This window comes from Meles meles, chromosome 2 (assembly GCF_922984935.1).
Source record: "Meles meles chromosome 2, mMelMel3.1 paternal haplotype, whole genome shotgun sequence".
Taxonomy (NCBI): domain Eukaryota; kingdom Metazoa; phylum Chordata; class Mammalia; order Carnivora; family Mustelidae; genus Meles; species Meles meles.
In genome coordinates this window covers 75,799,784-75,816,962 of record NC_060067.1, presented here as the reverse complement: position 1 = coordinate 75,816,962, position 17,179 = coordinate 75,799,784, and the positions used below count along the sequence as shown (strand labels likewise).

Below are 17,179 nucleotides of genomic sequence, written 5' to 3'. Positions count from 1 at the left end.
GTCCCTTTTCTGCTGCATGAAATGTGGGCATTATAGATGTAATTACAGGTGACTTCTTGTGACTCTAAAGTTAGAACCTCATGTTAATCCTGGCAGAGTAGAACACAGAAAGTCTGGGTTCTTGAACTGCCAATTTTTTCAAATAGTACTATGTGAGAGAAAAAGTAATTTATGCCCATATTGTTTGTGTTTTCTGTTTCCTAAGTGATATAGTATTTGGCACCTAAACTGTGATGCTGCATAAATGTAGAACTGACTGAATGAGAAGGCTGGGAGTTAAATAATAAGGACTAACAATAAATTCAATAACAAATAAGAAATTTCACCTGGAAACCTGGTGACCTTTGAAATGTATTGGCAGTCTATTTGGTCAAACTTTCACTTTCCTTTTGTTTTTTCTTTTGCCTTTTGTTTTTGTTTTTTTTAATTACTCAAAATATCTTCATTTTTTTTTTTTAATTTAGCTGGTTCTTTGCTTATGCCTGCAACATTTTCACAATTATTTTCTACTCCTCAGTAAGGAAAGCATGATTGATTCCATCATGAACACATTTAGCACATATGGAACCATCATAGATCCTGCTGACATGATTTTTTTTTTTCCATTTTAGACAACTTCTTAAAAACTGCGGGTCTTATAGCATGAACTCCTCAAAATCAACCAGGGCACATGCCAGAAGAGAATTCTGGTGCTTTTCCAACTTTCTAGGTATAAAGGTAAATGATTATATTACCAAGGATTCGGGACAACCTAGTTTTGTTAGAGGCTGTATTCTAGGACACTCTATAATGGTATGTCAAACGCTGGACCATTCTGAATGCCTATCAACATTGTCCCAAGAAGAAGCACCTTCCTTATTTTGAAGAGCAGACTGAGTCATCAGGCTATAGAACTAAGATGAATGTAAGCTTAGATCCAGGGTATTGGTGCATATTGGTTGTTTTGTTCTGTGTTTAGCAAAATCCTATAAAGCAGAGAAATCAGAGTACAGCTAGTCATTCTTTAAGGTAAAGGAAATTACAATACACTTAAGGGATTCCTGTACATTGTTAAGGGAGGCAAAGTTGACTGGGTTGAAAAACCAAGTGCTTCACTTCCCCAGTCTGAAAAGATTAACAGTGGTTGCATGATAGGTGCCTTACCTGGAGATAAAATGAAATAGCCTCACCTGGAGATAAAGTGACATGGCATATGGTTTCACTTACTTGTGGAACATAAGGAATAACATGGAGGACATTGGGAGATGGAGAGGAGAAGTGGGTTGGGGGAAATCAAAAGGGGAGATGAACCATGAGAGACTGTGGACTCTGAGAAACAAACTGAGGTTTTGGAGAGGAGGAGGTGGGAGGTTGGGTGAGCCTGGTGGTGGGTATTAAGGAGGGCACGTATTGCATGAGCCCTGGGTGTAGTGCATAAACAATGAATTTTGAAATACTTTTAAAAAAAAGTTACATGGCATATTTTCATGTGTTCAAATGCTGGATATTTAAAGAAGATTTAATTGATCATTTGGGAGGCAAAACAGTTTTATTACAATTACTGTGTGACTGCCTGGAGAGCAAAGTCAGACCCAATTATCCCTGGAATCTCCAAAATTCCCTGGGCTTTACCTGGTTAAAAAAAAAAACAAACATATATATATATATATATATATATATATATATATGTAATGGGCAAGTTACTAAAAGGATATATAAATATTTATGTTTGATGACGTATACAGCATAGGAAGTAGAATGAAAAAGATTTGAACTATGGCTCAAACACACCATTTAATTGTATAGGACTGGCCAGTTACCACTTTCATATCCATTTCAGATTACCATAATCTGTGGTTTACTCTTTGGCAATACTCTCTTTCACTGCCTCCTACCTTCATTGTTACATATTATTTATTTTGAAACATTTTAAGCATAAGAAAGGGAATTATATAACAAATCATTGTATATGATGTGTGCTATCACATATATATGTTATAGATATTATGATATATAATGTTATTATAAAACAGTATAAACAATGGGTAACCACTACTCAGGCTGAGAAATAAACCTCTATAAGCACAGCTGAAATCCTAGTTCACATTCAATCACACTACTGCCCACTCCTGCCAGAGCTAACCATATTCCTTAATTCAATTTCCCATGTATATTCTACATTTGCTACTTATATACATGTCTCTAAATAATGTGCATAATTTTTCATATAAGTAGTACCCTATACTGTATGCCTTCATGAAAATTCCCTTATTTCAACTTCGTATGCTTCAGGTTCATCCAACTTAATAAATGCAAATCAAGCTCACCATTTTCACCAGTAGGTGGATTTCCAGTGGATGACTTCACCAAATACATTGGTTTGGGATTTTATTATTATTAATGTTTTACTCTAGCAAAAATTTCTGATACAAAAGTTCTCTATCTATATATTTTTTTCTTCTATGACTTGTGGAAGAGTTTCATTATGTTATATACTTGAGCCGTAGAGTGTGGGGGTCACAGGATATGCACATATTTAACTCCATAAGTATTTTCAAAATGGCCATAAAAACTTCCACCTCCACCAACAACAATATATGAGATTTCCTATTTCTCTATATCCTTACCACACCATAATTGGCAAACATTTAAATTGCTGTCTAATTTAGGGGCATGAGAGATATTTAACTGTACTTGTTTTACATATTCATTACTTCTGATGAAGTGTAAATTCTTTTCGTGTATTTATAGGTTCTATGGCCTCCTCAACAAAGTTTATACATTTTGCCACTTTTACAATTTAGCATTTTCCATCTTATTTTTGCTTGATAAGAGGGTACTTTGAAGTCTAGGTACCAATTCTCTGCTAGTTATATGAATTTCAAATGTATTCTTCCAGCCAAGAACTCAACTTTTATTCTTTTAATGTTTTATTTTCAGACAAAGCAATCAATATTAACATAATCAAAATAATCATATTTTTTCTATATTTTTTTCAGATACATTAGTAAATACTCCATACCCTTTGTTCATGAAGAATATTCATATGTTCTACTAATTTTTTGTTTTCTTACACAGAACTATTTAATACCCCAAAATTTTGTATATAATATGAAGTAAAGATTCACTTTTTTCTTTATTTTATTTTATTTATTTATTTGACAGAGAGAGAGAGAGCACACAAGCAGGTGGAGTAGCAGGCAGAGGGAGAGGGAGAAAGAGGTTCCCTGCTGAGTAAGGAGCCCAACATGAGGTTCCATTCTAGGACCCTGGGATCATGACCTGAGCCAAAGGCTGTTGCTTAACCAACTGAGCCACCCAGGCGCCCAAGATTCACTTTTTAAAATTATTGGGGTGCCTGGGTGGCTCAGTTGTTGAGCATCTGCTTTCAGTTCAGGTCACGAACCCAGGTCTGGGATTGAGCCCCACATCAGGCTCCCTGCTCAGCAGGAAGCCTACTTCTCCCTCTCCTGCTCCCTCTGCTTGTGCTCCCTCTTTCGCTATCTCTGGCTGTCAAATAAATAAAATCTTTTTAAAAAATATATGAAATAAAAAAATAAATGAAATAATGAAATAGAAAACTATCTTTAGCATTACTTGTTGATTTTTTTTTCTTTTTCTTTATTTTTTTTTAAGTTTCATTTATTTATTTGAGAGAGTGGGTGCAGGAGGAGGGGCAGAGGAAGAGGGAGAGAATCCTTAGCAGATTCCCCTCTGAGCACAGAGCCCAACACAGGGTTCTATCCTAGGACCCTGAGATAATAGCCTGAGCCAAAGCCAAGAGCCAGACACCTAACAACTCAGCCATCCAGGTGCCCCAAATTGTTCTTCTTTCTTCATGATTTGTAATCTACGTCTGTCATATGTAGTGTTCAGAGACACATGGTTCCTTATCTGGACTCTTCTGTGGCATTATTTGTCTTTACCACAGCAAAATTCCAGTATCTCAGTTACCATTGTTTTATGGAGTGTTTTAGCATGTACCACTGTATCGACTGCCTCTTTATTCTTCTTTGCAATTGTCTTGTCTGTCATTGGGTTACTAGTTCATATATATTTTCCTATCAGCTTCTCAAGGTCCAGCAAAAAAATTGAGAGTTTGATAAGAATTATAATGAATTTATCTCCTAGTTTGGAGAGAATCAACATTTTTGTAGTAATCAATCTTTCTTGTGTATGTCTGTTCATTGGTTAATATCATGTTTTATATCATTAACAAAGTTTATTTATTTATTTATTTATTAACAAAGTTTAAAAATTCTTTCTCCATAAAGGGCTTAGACATCTATTGTCAAATGCATTTCTATATACATCATATTATAAAGGTTATCCATTAAAAATCATATTTTCTTACTCTTTTTTATCTAGTGAATAGGAATGTAATTAATGGCAGAATGATTTTGTAGTTAAGAAATCTACTTAAAATTTTATCTACTCTATTAATGTGTTAGTATATTACCATTGTTCCTTCTCTCCAGTCCCTAAACTATATTTCTTATCTTTGTCTTCCTGAATTGACTAAGGTATCAGATGTAATACTGAATGTGTTAGGAAGAGACATTTGTTCCCATTCCTTGCTTTTAAAGAATATGCTTCCAAGATTTCAGCATTAAATGCTACTCTCTTCTTCATTAGCTTTGAGAAGTGTTCTACTGTCTTCAGTTTGCTAAGTTTTTGTGATAAATGGGTTTTGGTTGTTTATAAAGGCCTTTTCCACAACGTGTTTCTAATCATACATATTTCTCTCTTTTAAATTTTCAATAAGGAAAATCATATAGGTAGATTATCTAATAAGCCTATCCATCCTTGCATGCCTCAGATGAACCCTACTTAATCACAATATACTATATTTAGTATATTGCTGGGTTTATTTTGCTAAAATTTGTACAATGCTTACCTTTGTTCCTATTGACATTAACCCAATGAAGACTACACCAGATTTTCTGCCAAAAAAATGTAAAAAAGAAAAAAGAAAGAACAATTTTGGAACACACAGCATATAAAATTTTGAAGGTGCTTTACATGGCTTTCACTTAAATTTCAAAACAGCTTTATAAGTTAGGTGGTCTTTATGACTCATTTTTAGTTAAAGTTTAAGGAGGTAGAATCACTTTCTCAAGAATGAAAATTCATTGATGACAGAGGCATCCTTTGGAAATACTCCATTATGTTATCTGTCAGAACTTTTGTTTTAGGCCTAGTGAAATGTTAGATTATCCAAAAACCTTCATATGTGCTTAAACATTTTTTGATCCTTTCTCTGACTACTTTCCTTTTTTTTTAATTTTTTAGATTTTATTCATGTATTTTAGAGAGAGACCAAAATCACTGTGGGGAAAGGCTAGAGAAAAGGAAAAGTCTTAAATGAACACTTCACTGAGTATGAAGCCCCACATGGGGCTTAATCTCCTGACCCTGAGATCGCAACCTGAGCTGAAACCACAGGTGAAAACACACTAAACCAAATGTGCCACCCAGGAGATCCTCCCTTCCATTTTCTGAACATTATGCCTCTAAAACTTTCCTATTTCCTTCATTTTACTTTGTAATACAACTAAATGTATACTTCTTATGCATTGATTTCACTGTCAGCTCCAGAAAGAAGGTTAATAACTGTTCCTTATCTGTTTTTTGAAACTGAGTGAGTGCCTCGCATATTGCTTTGTAAATATATAAAGATTTCCAAACATATACTTTTGTAATGAATTGAATTATTCTTCCTTGAAGCCAGAGTTTGTATTTTGGAGAAGCTGTTGATTTTTCCTGTGCTATATAAGAGAGAAAATTCCCTTGAGTAGTGAAGGAGAAAATTAGTTTAGAAGAGAAACAAAGTAATTAACATAGGATATAAAACAAGCAATAAAGACAGCCAAAATATAACAAACATAACGAAATTAAAATGGCATTAAGGGAAATATCAAAGTCATAAGAATAAAAAATGGTAACTAAAATCGCAATTTATTAAATTGTATATAATCAACATTCTAAAAATAATATCTTACAACATACTTCTACAAGCTCTGTTGGGCAAACTTATCAGAAAGTTAGGTAATTCAAGATCCCAAGAAAAAGGAATGGGAAGATCCAGCATTTTCTCAGCCCAGGGAAAAGACTATGAAGATCTTAGAGGAGAGAGAGGGAAAATGACATAGAAGCACCAGAATCTCTTTCACTTCAGCTGACTAGTTCCATTTTGTTATATAAAATCTATTTTTATTACTGTTTCTCTGCAAACAACTGCAACTTGGAGATCACAGTATAAGAACTAAAGTAATCCCTATCTCCATTCTTACATTTTTTAAAACTTTTATCTTAATAAAACAAGTAATACTATGCAATTATAATTCAGATTGTATTTACTGTTGCTTTTTATGAAGATAATCATCTATTCAGAGTTTACATTTGAGGCATAATTGGATCACAATGTTCACATTAGTCATCTCATTTACCTATTTTATTTTTTATTATTGTTTTATTTTTTAAATGTATTCAAATAATGCATATCCCTTTTTTAAAATTTATTTATGAGAGAGACAGAGAACACAAGCGGGGGTTGGCAGTGGGAAGGGGAGAAGCAGGCTCCCCACTGAACAGGGAGCCCGATGTGGGGCTTGATCCCAGGACCCTGCACTCATGACCTGAAACCAAGGCAGTCACTTAACTGACTGAGCCACCAGGTGCCCCTCTCATTTACCTACTTTAAAGATACATTTTCATAATTAATTATTTAGTACTATTTTATTTGTACAGTCATATTTCCCCTTGGAAGGAAAAATATATGGATAAACAGGAATGCAGATATCAACAGGAACACAGAACTCATGAGTCTATATTCTAATCATGGAGCAGAACTGGGTGAGGCATTTTTGAGAACCACAAAATACAAAACCGCAGTATTAATTACAATTACAAAAGCATTTTGGAGAAAATAAAATTTAGTTGGAAATTTTAATACATAATATGTATATTAAAAGATCTATCAAATTAAAAATGCTAGAAGCCTGGTGGGACATTACTATGAGCAAAAATGTAACTTACAATGGTGGCTAAAATGAATATGCTATTGAATGGCAAAAGTATATCCAAGATAGCTATTTGATAGAAGTGAAAAACCGAAAATATTGGCCAAGTGATAAGAGACTTTAAAAGTTGAGAAACTATTTTGATGTCATTTCTGCTGGATTACCAATTCTTAGAATACAGCTCACCTCTAGCACCTGAAACTACAGCCTTATTTGGAAACAGTCTTTCCAAGTGTAATCAGGTTAAAATGAGGTCACACTGGATTAGGGTAGGCTCTATTCCAATAGCTGGTGTCCTCATAACAGAAGGCTTATATGAACACAGAGGCACATAGACATAGGGAGAATGCCATGTGACTCTGGAAGCAGATACTGGAGTGAGGCAGCTGTAAGGGAACACGAAGATTTGCCCAAACCACCAGAAGCAGGGAGAGAAGCAAGGAATGGATTCTCCTTATAGTCTCCAGAAGGAATCAACTCTGCAACTGCCTTGATTTCAGATTTCTAACCTCCATAACTGTGAGAGAAAAAATTTCTGTTGTTTTAAATCACCCAATTTATAATTTGCTGCGGCAACTGTAGGAAACTGATATCTCTATCTCACATGTTATATGGACATGAATTCCAAGTGGCTCAACGAATGTCTTTTATTTTAAAATAAACAGAATTCACTGAAAGTTGCAAAGAAATATACAGGGAAATCCTGTGCACCCCTTTATCCAGGGTCTCCTTCTTTTAACATCTTGCTAAATTGAGGACAGCAATAAAACTAGGAAATTGATGTTGGCACAATCAATAGATCTTATTCAGATCTTATTAATTATACATGAACTTGTGTGTGTGTGTGTGTGTGTGTGTGTGTGTGCGTGTGTGTGTATGTAATTTTATCACAAGGTTAGCTTCCTATAACCTTCCTATAACCATCCCCACAATCAAGATACTCATCTGTATCATCACAGATTTCCTTCAAGCTACATATTTATAGCCACATCCAGCCCTACTTCTTTCCCTAAATTTTGGTAACCAATAACCAGCTCTCTATTTCTATAATTATGTTATTTCATGAATGTCATATAAATGGAATCATGCAATATGTATCCTTTTGATATTGACTTTTTCACCCCACATAATTTTCTTGAGGCTCGTTAAAGTTGTTGCATATGTCAATAGTCTGTTTCTTTTTATTGCCAAATAGAATTCCATAGTGTAGATACACCAGAGCTGTTTAACCATTCACCCATTGAAGAACATGTGGAGAATTTCAAGTTTTAAACTATGAAAAAATAAACCTACTATGAACATTTATGGCAAATTTTTGAGTGAAAATACATTTTCATTTCTCTGGAATAAATGCCCAAATGTGGAATTGCTGGGTAATATGTTTAGTCAATTTTTAGTTTTAAAAGGAACTGCTAGACTATTTTTCTGAGGATCTCAGTCACTCTAAAATTCTCAAGTATGAGTGATCCAATTTTTCCACATTCTCACCAGCATTTAGTTTTATCATTGTTTTTTTTTTTTTTTTTTTTTTTTTTTTTTTTTTTTTTTAGTTTATGTTTTCTATTTATTTATTTTTTTTTCAGCGTAACAGTATTCATTCTTTTTGCACAACACCCAGTGCTCCATGCAAAACGTGCCCTCCCCATCACCCACCACCTGTTCCCCCAACCTCCCACCCCTGACCCTTCAAAACCCTCAGGTTGTTTTTCAGAGTCCATAGTCTCTTATGGTTCGCCTCCCCTCCCCAATGTCCATAGCCCCCTCCCCCTCTCCCAATCCCACCTCCCCCCAGCAACCCCCAGTTTGTTTTGTGAGATTAAGAGTCATTTATGGTTTGTCTCCCTCCCAATCCCATCTTGTTTATCATTGTTTTTCATTTCTTTTTGATTAGTATATAGTAATACATTATTGTGGCTTTAATTTGCATTTTCCTGATGATAATGAATTTTAATATCTTTTCATGTGCTAATTTACCATCTGTATATTTTCTTTGGTAAGATGACTATGCATATCCTTTGCCCATTTTCTAATTGTATTGTTGTTTTCAATGTTGATTTTTGAGAATTCTTTACATGATATGGACAAAGGTGCCTATTGAGTATAAAACTAATAAATGTATTCTCTAAGTCTGCAACCTGACTTTTCACCCTCTTTGAGCTTTTCACAGACCAAAAGTTTTTAAATTTAGCAAGGTGAATTATCAATTATTTTCTTTTATGGATTATGCTTTTGGCATCGTATCTAAAACTCTCTACTTTGGTTTAAGCCCTAAAGATATTTCTCTACATTTTTTTCTTAACATTTTATAGGTTTATATTTTACTTTAAGTCCATAATCTATTTTTAGTTAATTTTTATATAAAGTGTGAGTTTTACATTGAGATTCTTTTTTTTTGTCTGTAGATGTCCAGTTTCTCCAGCACCATTTTTTTAATAAGAAACACTTCCTTCATTTTATTGCTTTCTTCCTTTGTCAAAGGTTAAGTATGCATATTTAGATCTGTTTTTGAGTTTTCTATTTGACTCCATTGATTTATATCTCTTTCCTTCTGGAAATACCATGCAGTCTTGATTACTGTAGCATGAACATGGTAGTCTCTTCAAATATTGTCTCTCATTTCTTTTATCACCATTTCATAGTTATTGTGTACAATCCCTGGTAGATGTTTTGTTAGATTTCTACACAATTATTTTATTTTCTCTGCAACAATTGGGAATGATATTGCATTTTTCATTTTGTTTTCCCACTGTTTATTGTCAGTATATAGAAATGCAATTGACTTTCATGCATTGCTCTTGAATCCAATGACTCAGTTCTAGGAGTTTTGTTTTTGTTTTGTTTTTCTTTTCTGTAGATTCCTTTTCTACACACACAATCTTGTTATCTGCAAACAGTTTTATTCTTCTCTTTTCCTCCTTTGCTAATCTGTTTTCCTTATATTTTCTTTTTTTTTTTTTAATTGCAGTGGCTAAACATTCTGGAATTATGTGAATAAGAGTCCTAAAATCAGACATCCTTGCCCTGTTCCTGATTTCAGAGACAAACCATTCAGTCTTTCATCATTAAGCATAAAGTTAGCTGTGGATACTTTTTATGATAGTAATGAGGTCCTCTCTTCTAAGTGCACTAGAGTTTTTAAATCATGAATAATAATTGAATTTTGTCAAATGCTTTTCCTATGTCAATTGATACCATGCCTTTTTCTTTTTAGTCTGATTGTATTGTGTATAACATTGACTGATTTTCAAATACTGAGTCACCCTTTCATACCTAAAATAAGTGTCACTCATCATGGTGTATTTTTATATTCAAAAAATTTTATTTACATAAATATATTTAAAAGTTATTAAAAGTTAAAAGTTTTAGAAATTAATACTTATAGTAATATATAAAATTTGACAAAATTTTGTTGAGAATTTTGCATCTATATTCATGAATGGTATTGGGACCAAATCACCCCCATATTGAAAGGCAACAAGATGACTCTGAACTTTCTAGTGACCTTCACTAAGATGGTGGGGGAAGGGATAGTTTCCATTATTTAGATTGTTGAAATGAAAGAGGAAAATATCACTAGGGAAGAAATAAGAAACCAGAAATAAGAAATAAATAATACTGGATAATGTCTAATTTTTATCTTGAGAAAAAAGGGGGAATTTTATTTTTAATAATATTATAAATTACTTTAGTCTTTTGGAATTCTGAAACTTTGAGTCATTGTTTCAAATACCTTAATTAATTTAAGACATGGAAAGGAGAAATTAGTATCATTGAATATTTAACCACACCCTCCCAAAAAAACCTCCACACAAATTAGCTCAAATTTCAAAAAGTTTATTAGGTATCTTTTCAAATTTCTTTAGACCTTTATATAGTGATTAGGTATTACTCAGATTATATTTAAGGAACTATGGAATATTTTCCCACAATACTCCTTTTTATTAACAGTAAAGCAATATTTCAACTGTCAAAAATATAAATTTCTGTTATAATTACAATTTTCAGTTTAGCTTAAGCTGTTTCTAAGAAAAATATCTTAAAAACACCTCCAATGAATATAAAAACAATTTAATGATTCCATAATTTAGAAGTTAAACTACAATCTGAAACCTACATTTCAAAAAGAAATATAGCAATTGAGCAGTCAGATTCAAATAACTTTTTTTCAAAAGTTATTAAAATTAATTATCATGGCTTAACACTTGAATTGTACTTACCTGAACTATTATTTTAATGAAAAATTGAAAAAAATATAATTACAAACAATAACTTACTCTTGTCTGTTTATTTTTACTTCTCATGCCAAGTAGTAAATCTGATCCTTAATTATATATGCTAACAATATTTTCACAAAATCTAATGCTGATATGTAAACATGAGTTAGACAATATTTGTAAAACTTTATATGTTAATTTACAATTTTCTGCTCTACAAATGTTTGCATAAATAATAGATTGGGGTGTTGCTGTTTCTGTGATCTTTGCTTAATTAGAAACACTCTTGGCAATTCAACATAATTGGAGGGGAAAAAAATGACAGATAATTTCTTCTTTGTATTAAATGTAATTATCTGAGCTGTCTGGAAAGAAATTTTCAAAAATCTGACTTATGCCAGTGTAGATTTTCTATACCATCTAATGAGAAACTACTGTGTTTAATTTTGTTATAAAATATTCACAATTCATTTTAATAGTTCCAGGAAAAGAAGACTAATGATACCATTGAAGGGAGGTGTTAAAACACACAGACATCCCCTTCTCTGCAGATCTTTCTCTTTCACACACATACACACACACACACACACACACACACACACACACACACATACAATTCTCTTTCTTCTAGACATCTACAGAAGAGAAATAAGAACAGAGATTGCCAATTTAGAACACTCATTATGAAACTATAAAGAAAACAGGGGTAAAATATGGTCTTAAAATTTAGGATTAATTAAGTTCTTTCTTCCAAACCATTTCTACATACCCACACACATACACACAGGTACAGACAATCCATTAAGAGAATGGAAATAAGACCTTCCATCCTAACACAAAATATTCCTTAGAATGTAAATACGTTCTCAGGATACAAATAGAGCTGTTAATGTGAGTATACCCATCTCATATTAAAGTCCTCTTTATTATAACACTATAACACCTGACACTAGAGAAGGAGCTATCGGTTGCCAGGTTCTGTCCAGTAACATACAGCTTCCAGTCAAAATTTGTATCCCCTCATTCTTAAAAAATTAAATTTAAAAAAGTATGAGGGTCCAGAAAGAAAGGCCAGAATAAACAAAAAGAAAATCTGTCTTCAAAGGCAAATAATGTTATCCTAAGATGTATGTGTGTGTGTATGTGAGAGAGAGAGATTGAGAATCTTCACAGTTTCAGTATGTTCAAATTGCAGAAGTTCTAACTTGCTAACAGGAGAACAGAGAATTGGGAAAGAGGAAAAGAGCATAAGAAAATGTTTTTGAAAAAAACAAACAAAAAAACACCACCATTGACACAAAATTGTCTACAGCAGGAAGAAAATTTTATAAAAGGGCAAGAAATTCACTGAGCACTAAGTACCAAGAAAAATGAAATTTAAAAAAAGTCACACAAGTGCAAATTAATTTAAAATGTTACACATTAAAGATGAAAAGAATGTTTAAACTCTTTGAGACAGAAAACAATAAAATAACAAATAAATGGACTCTCCCCAACCCAAGAAATAAACATCAAAATAGCATCATACTTTTCACCAATGAGTGGGGATGTTAAGAAGCATTGGGGCAAAGTCTCAAAGCGGGGAGAGAAAAATAGAATAAAATCTGGATTTTTTAAAAGATTTTATTTATTTATTTATTTACTTGAGAGAGAGTGATAAACAGCATGCGAAGAGGGTCAGGGGGAGATGCAGGCTCCCCACTGTGCCAGAAGCCAGATGCAGGACTTGATCCCAGGGCTCTGGGATCATGACATGAGCCTAAGGCAGTCAATTAACCTACTGAACCACCTAGGAACTCCTAAAGTCTAGATTTCTATATCACATGAAATTACTAAACTGTTTTCATTAACCAAAAATCACTGAACATCTCCTTGCATGGAAATGTCTTCTCAAGGAAATTATCTACATATTGACTTCAGAAAATGAGAATAAAAACCAGAAACTGTGACTGTATATTCTTTCTATTTTTTTTTAAGATTTTATTTATTTATTTGAAAGGGAGAAAATGAGAGAGAGAGATCACGAGAGGCTGGAGAGTCAGAGGGAGAAGCAGACTCTCTACTGAGCAGGGAGCCCAACACAGGACTCAATCCTTGGACTCCAAGATCATGACCTGCACTGAGGGCAGTCACTTAACCAACTGAGCCAGGTGGCGTATAGCACTTTCTGATGGTCTTAATTCTCAGCTTCCCTTCAGCGGTTTTGTTCTCCAGCAGCAGCTGTAGGGAACTAAGGCAGTGACCATTAACTTAAAAAAAAAAAAAATGCTGTGGGGACAGTTGAAATTCTGTCTATTAAAACTATATGGCAGGGGCATCTGGGTGGCTCAGTTGGTTAAACGACTGTCTTTGGCTCAGGTCATGATCCCAGAGTCCTGTGATGGAGCCCCACATCAGGCTCCCAACTCTCAGGGAAGTCTGCTTCTCCTTCTGACCTTCTCCCTTTTCATGCTCTCTCTCACACTCTCTCTTTCAAATAAATAAATAAAATCTTTTAAAAAATTATATGGTAAATTGACTTTTAAGAAATTATTCTCTTATCATCCAAAATATATTCAAAATATAATTTTTTCAATAAGCAATACCAAATTCAGTAAAAAAATGTTGGTTGTTGATTATAATGTTACAAAATATAGTCATTGTCTAAAAAGATGTGACCATAACATCATCATGATTTTAAGAGTTAGAAGAATGCAAAAATTAAAAATACATTTACTGTTGACATTAGGGGTATTCAGTTTGGAATGGCACTGCTGCTATGACATCAAAAAACCTGGAGAGAAATAAACCCAGGGTCTGAACTAAACAACATTACACAATCATTTTAATAAATCAAAATTCATCAATTTTTAACTTTATCAATCAAGCTACAGAGAAAACACAAAACATTTAATTATGTTTGACACAATAGAATATACGTATTATCATCTTTAAAGTGCAAGTCAAAGTGAAGAATCATAGAGATAATAACATGCTCATCTCACAAAAGAGAAAGTCAAAAGATAATGTTTATGTTGGTTAAACAAATTAGAAATTTCAGTAGTTAAAAGCGATTAACAAGGATAATCAGTGGAAAATTTTTGAAGTGTTAAAATTACCAAGAATTAGAAGAAGGAAAGGGGTGAGAGAGTTTGAAGTGGAGAAATAAATTAACAGCTAATATATGACAGCCCAAGAACAGTAAAATAATCTTCATTTGATGAATTAAAAAATAGCAGCATAAGCATATATGTTAGATACATAAAGGCAATCACCAGAACAGGTCTAAACAGATATATTAAAGCCTAAGTTATTATAGTTGGCCATGCAAAAGGTTAGGGCAAGAAATTGATGAGTTTTTTACCTCTATTAACAGAATTTGCTTTTTTTTTTTTTTAAAGATTTTATTTATTTAACAGACAGAGATCACAGGCAGGCAGAGAGGCAGCCAGAGAGAGAGGAAAGGAATCAGGCTCCCTGCTGAGCAGAGAGCCCGATGCCGATGCGGGGCTCGATCCCAGGACTCTGGGATCATGACCTAAGCTGAAGGCAGAGGCTTTAACCCACTGAGCCACCCAGGTGCCCCCAGAATTTGCTTTTATTAAAAAAAAAAAAACTATGTGTATCACTTTGATATATTTTTTAGAAGTTAAGAATGGTTTAAATTTTAATGGCAATTTATTGTAAGGTGACTTTTGGTAAAAATCTAGTTGAACTAACAGTTCTAATAATTTCAAAATTGATAAATTTCATCCTTTATATTGCTTTCAAAAAAAGAATTATTGAGATTTCGAGAAAAGATTTTTGTTAATGTTTCAATATTTCAGATACTATTATACTAAAATGTAATTTATCTTTTTTAAGAATTTTATTTTTAAAAAAGATTTTATTTATTTATTTATCAGAGAGAGAGAGAGCACAAGCAGGCAGAGTGGCAGAGGAGACAGAGAGAGAAGAAACTGAGCAAGTAGCTGAATACAGGAATTGATCCCAGGACCCTGGAATCCTGACCTGAGCCAAAGGCAACCACTTAATGGACGGAGCTACCCAGGCATCCTGTAATTTATCATTTTCTGAAATTAAAAAATATATAATTACATAATGAATTCTACCTATAAATATTCTTCCTGGGTTCTTCCCCTTAACTGTTCTTTTTTCAATTCTGTAAGCTTAATAGTTATGAATTAAGGTTTTGAATCTTAAAAACTTAGAAAGTAGTAAAACCATTAATAACGGGAGTTAACAGTATTAATTAATTATGATGAATCAGACACTATGCTAATTGCTTTGTATGCATCATCTCATTAATTAATCACAGTAGCTTTCTCACTTAGGAATTCTTATGACCTCTGTTTTAAATACAAGGAAGTAGAGGTTAGAGAGGTTAAGTAGAGGTTCAAGATTTATTTTTCACTTAGTTAATAAATCTTTATTATACAGGAAATATTCTAGACGTTTGGTACATATCAATGGGGAAAAAAAAACAGACAAACCTTTACCATCATGGGACTTACATTATATTGTGTGGATATAGTAATTTAAAATAAGTCAAATAAATAAACTATGTAGTTTTTTATAAGATGATAAATACTATGAAAAAATATGTGGCATAAAGCTGATTGGTAGGGCAATCTCAATTTTAAATATGGTGGTCATGAGAGGCCTCATTGAGAAGATGTCATTAAGCAACTCTCAGAGGATGTGAAGAAGATAGCTAAGTGAGTATCTGTGTTAAGGTCACTGAAGACAGAGGGAGTAACCACAGAAAAGCTTTAAGACAAGAAAACTATAAAGAATAAACAATATAGGGCCCCACTGACCATTACAAAGATTTTGACTTTTACTAAAAGTGTAACAGGAAATATGAGGAACAAAACAGTGACTTTACCTGAGCGTATGAGCTCACTCAACAAGGAAACCATATTTCATCTGGGCCTGGAAGTGTTAGTAAGAGCTCATTCACCTCAATCTCTGGAGAAAGGAATGTGGGTAGAGGGGAGAGAGAATAACATGTTAAAGTTATTAAGACATGATGATATGGTATGTGAGGAACAGGGTTTCTGTACAAGAAAAATCAGAAGACCAAGATGGAACAGATATTGAACAATTGATGCCAAAGATTTATAAGTTTGTTTTGTAGGCTTCGAGGCACCAAACACAGGTTTTTATCAAGGTTCATCAATTCAGGTGTCCCTTTTAAACTTCTTCTACGCATTAAAATTGATTCTGTTCTATCATTGAACTTGGTCCTTAAACTAAGGATTAAGTGTTTTTCAGGATGATCTTCCTGATGATTCAGTGAAAGATACACTAAACAATTAAATTTTTTAAAAAATGGAAGAAAAACTGTCACATAAGAGTTATAGTGCCACTGGGGCCATCCACAGCTACTAAAGAGTGACAGGGAAAGCTCCAGGAGTACCTAGCAGCCAAGGGAAACTGAAGTGCCACAGCACCAGGCCTATTAAAAAGCTAAGAGTTATTGTTTGAATATTCTACCTTCTAAATCTATTATTATACTCAAAAAGGATGTCACAGATCATGCTGCTTTGCCTATCAAATTTCTAAGACCCATCGGCATTAAACTCCAGCCCAGACCTGCCAATATCACAGGATCCAGAAGCCAAAGTTGGAGCCACCCGAACTTCTAGGCCAAAGGCTGACTTCAGGATGTATGTCTTCTAACTTAAACTGTAAGCCTTCCAGCAATAGTCAAGAACAGCATGAAGCTGGTTCATTCATTACTGGAGAACTTTTTAGAAAAGCTGTGGCGTCACCAAATATACAAGAATTGAAAACTGCAAGACAGCCGGTAGCAGATCAAGGAAATGTTAAATGTGCTGACCCTGTGGACAATAACCTTGCTGAAATGAACCCTTACAAAGAAACTTGCCCCAAACTTTCTCAGACTCTGAAAGGAAGACAAATTCCTGAATTATGGATAATTGGTAAACCAAAGACTAACTCTTATAATCAAATCAAGAG

General features: G+C 33.5%; 1 pseudogene; it reads right to left on the bottom strand.

The window, feature by feature from the left end:
- Positions 1–455: 455 nt before the first annotated feature.
- On the bottom strand, positions 456–813 carry LOC123936852 (annotated as a pseudogene).
- Between the last annotated feature and the right edge of the window lie 16,366 nt (positions 814–17,179).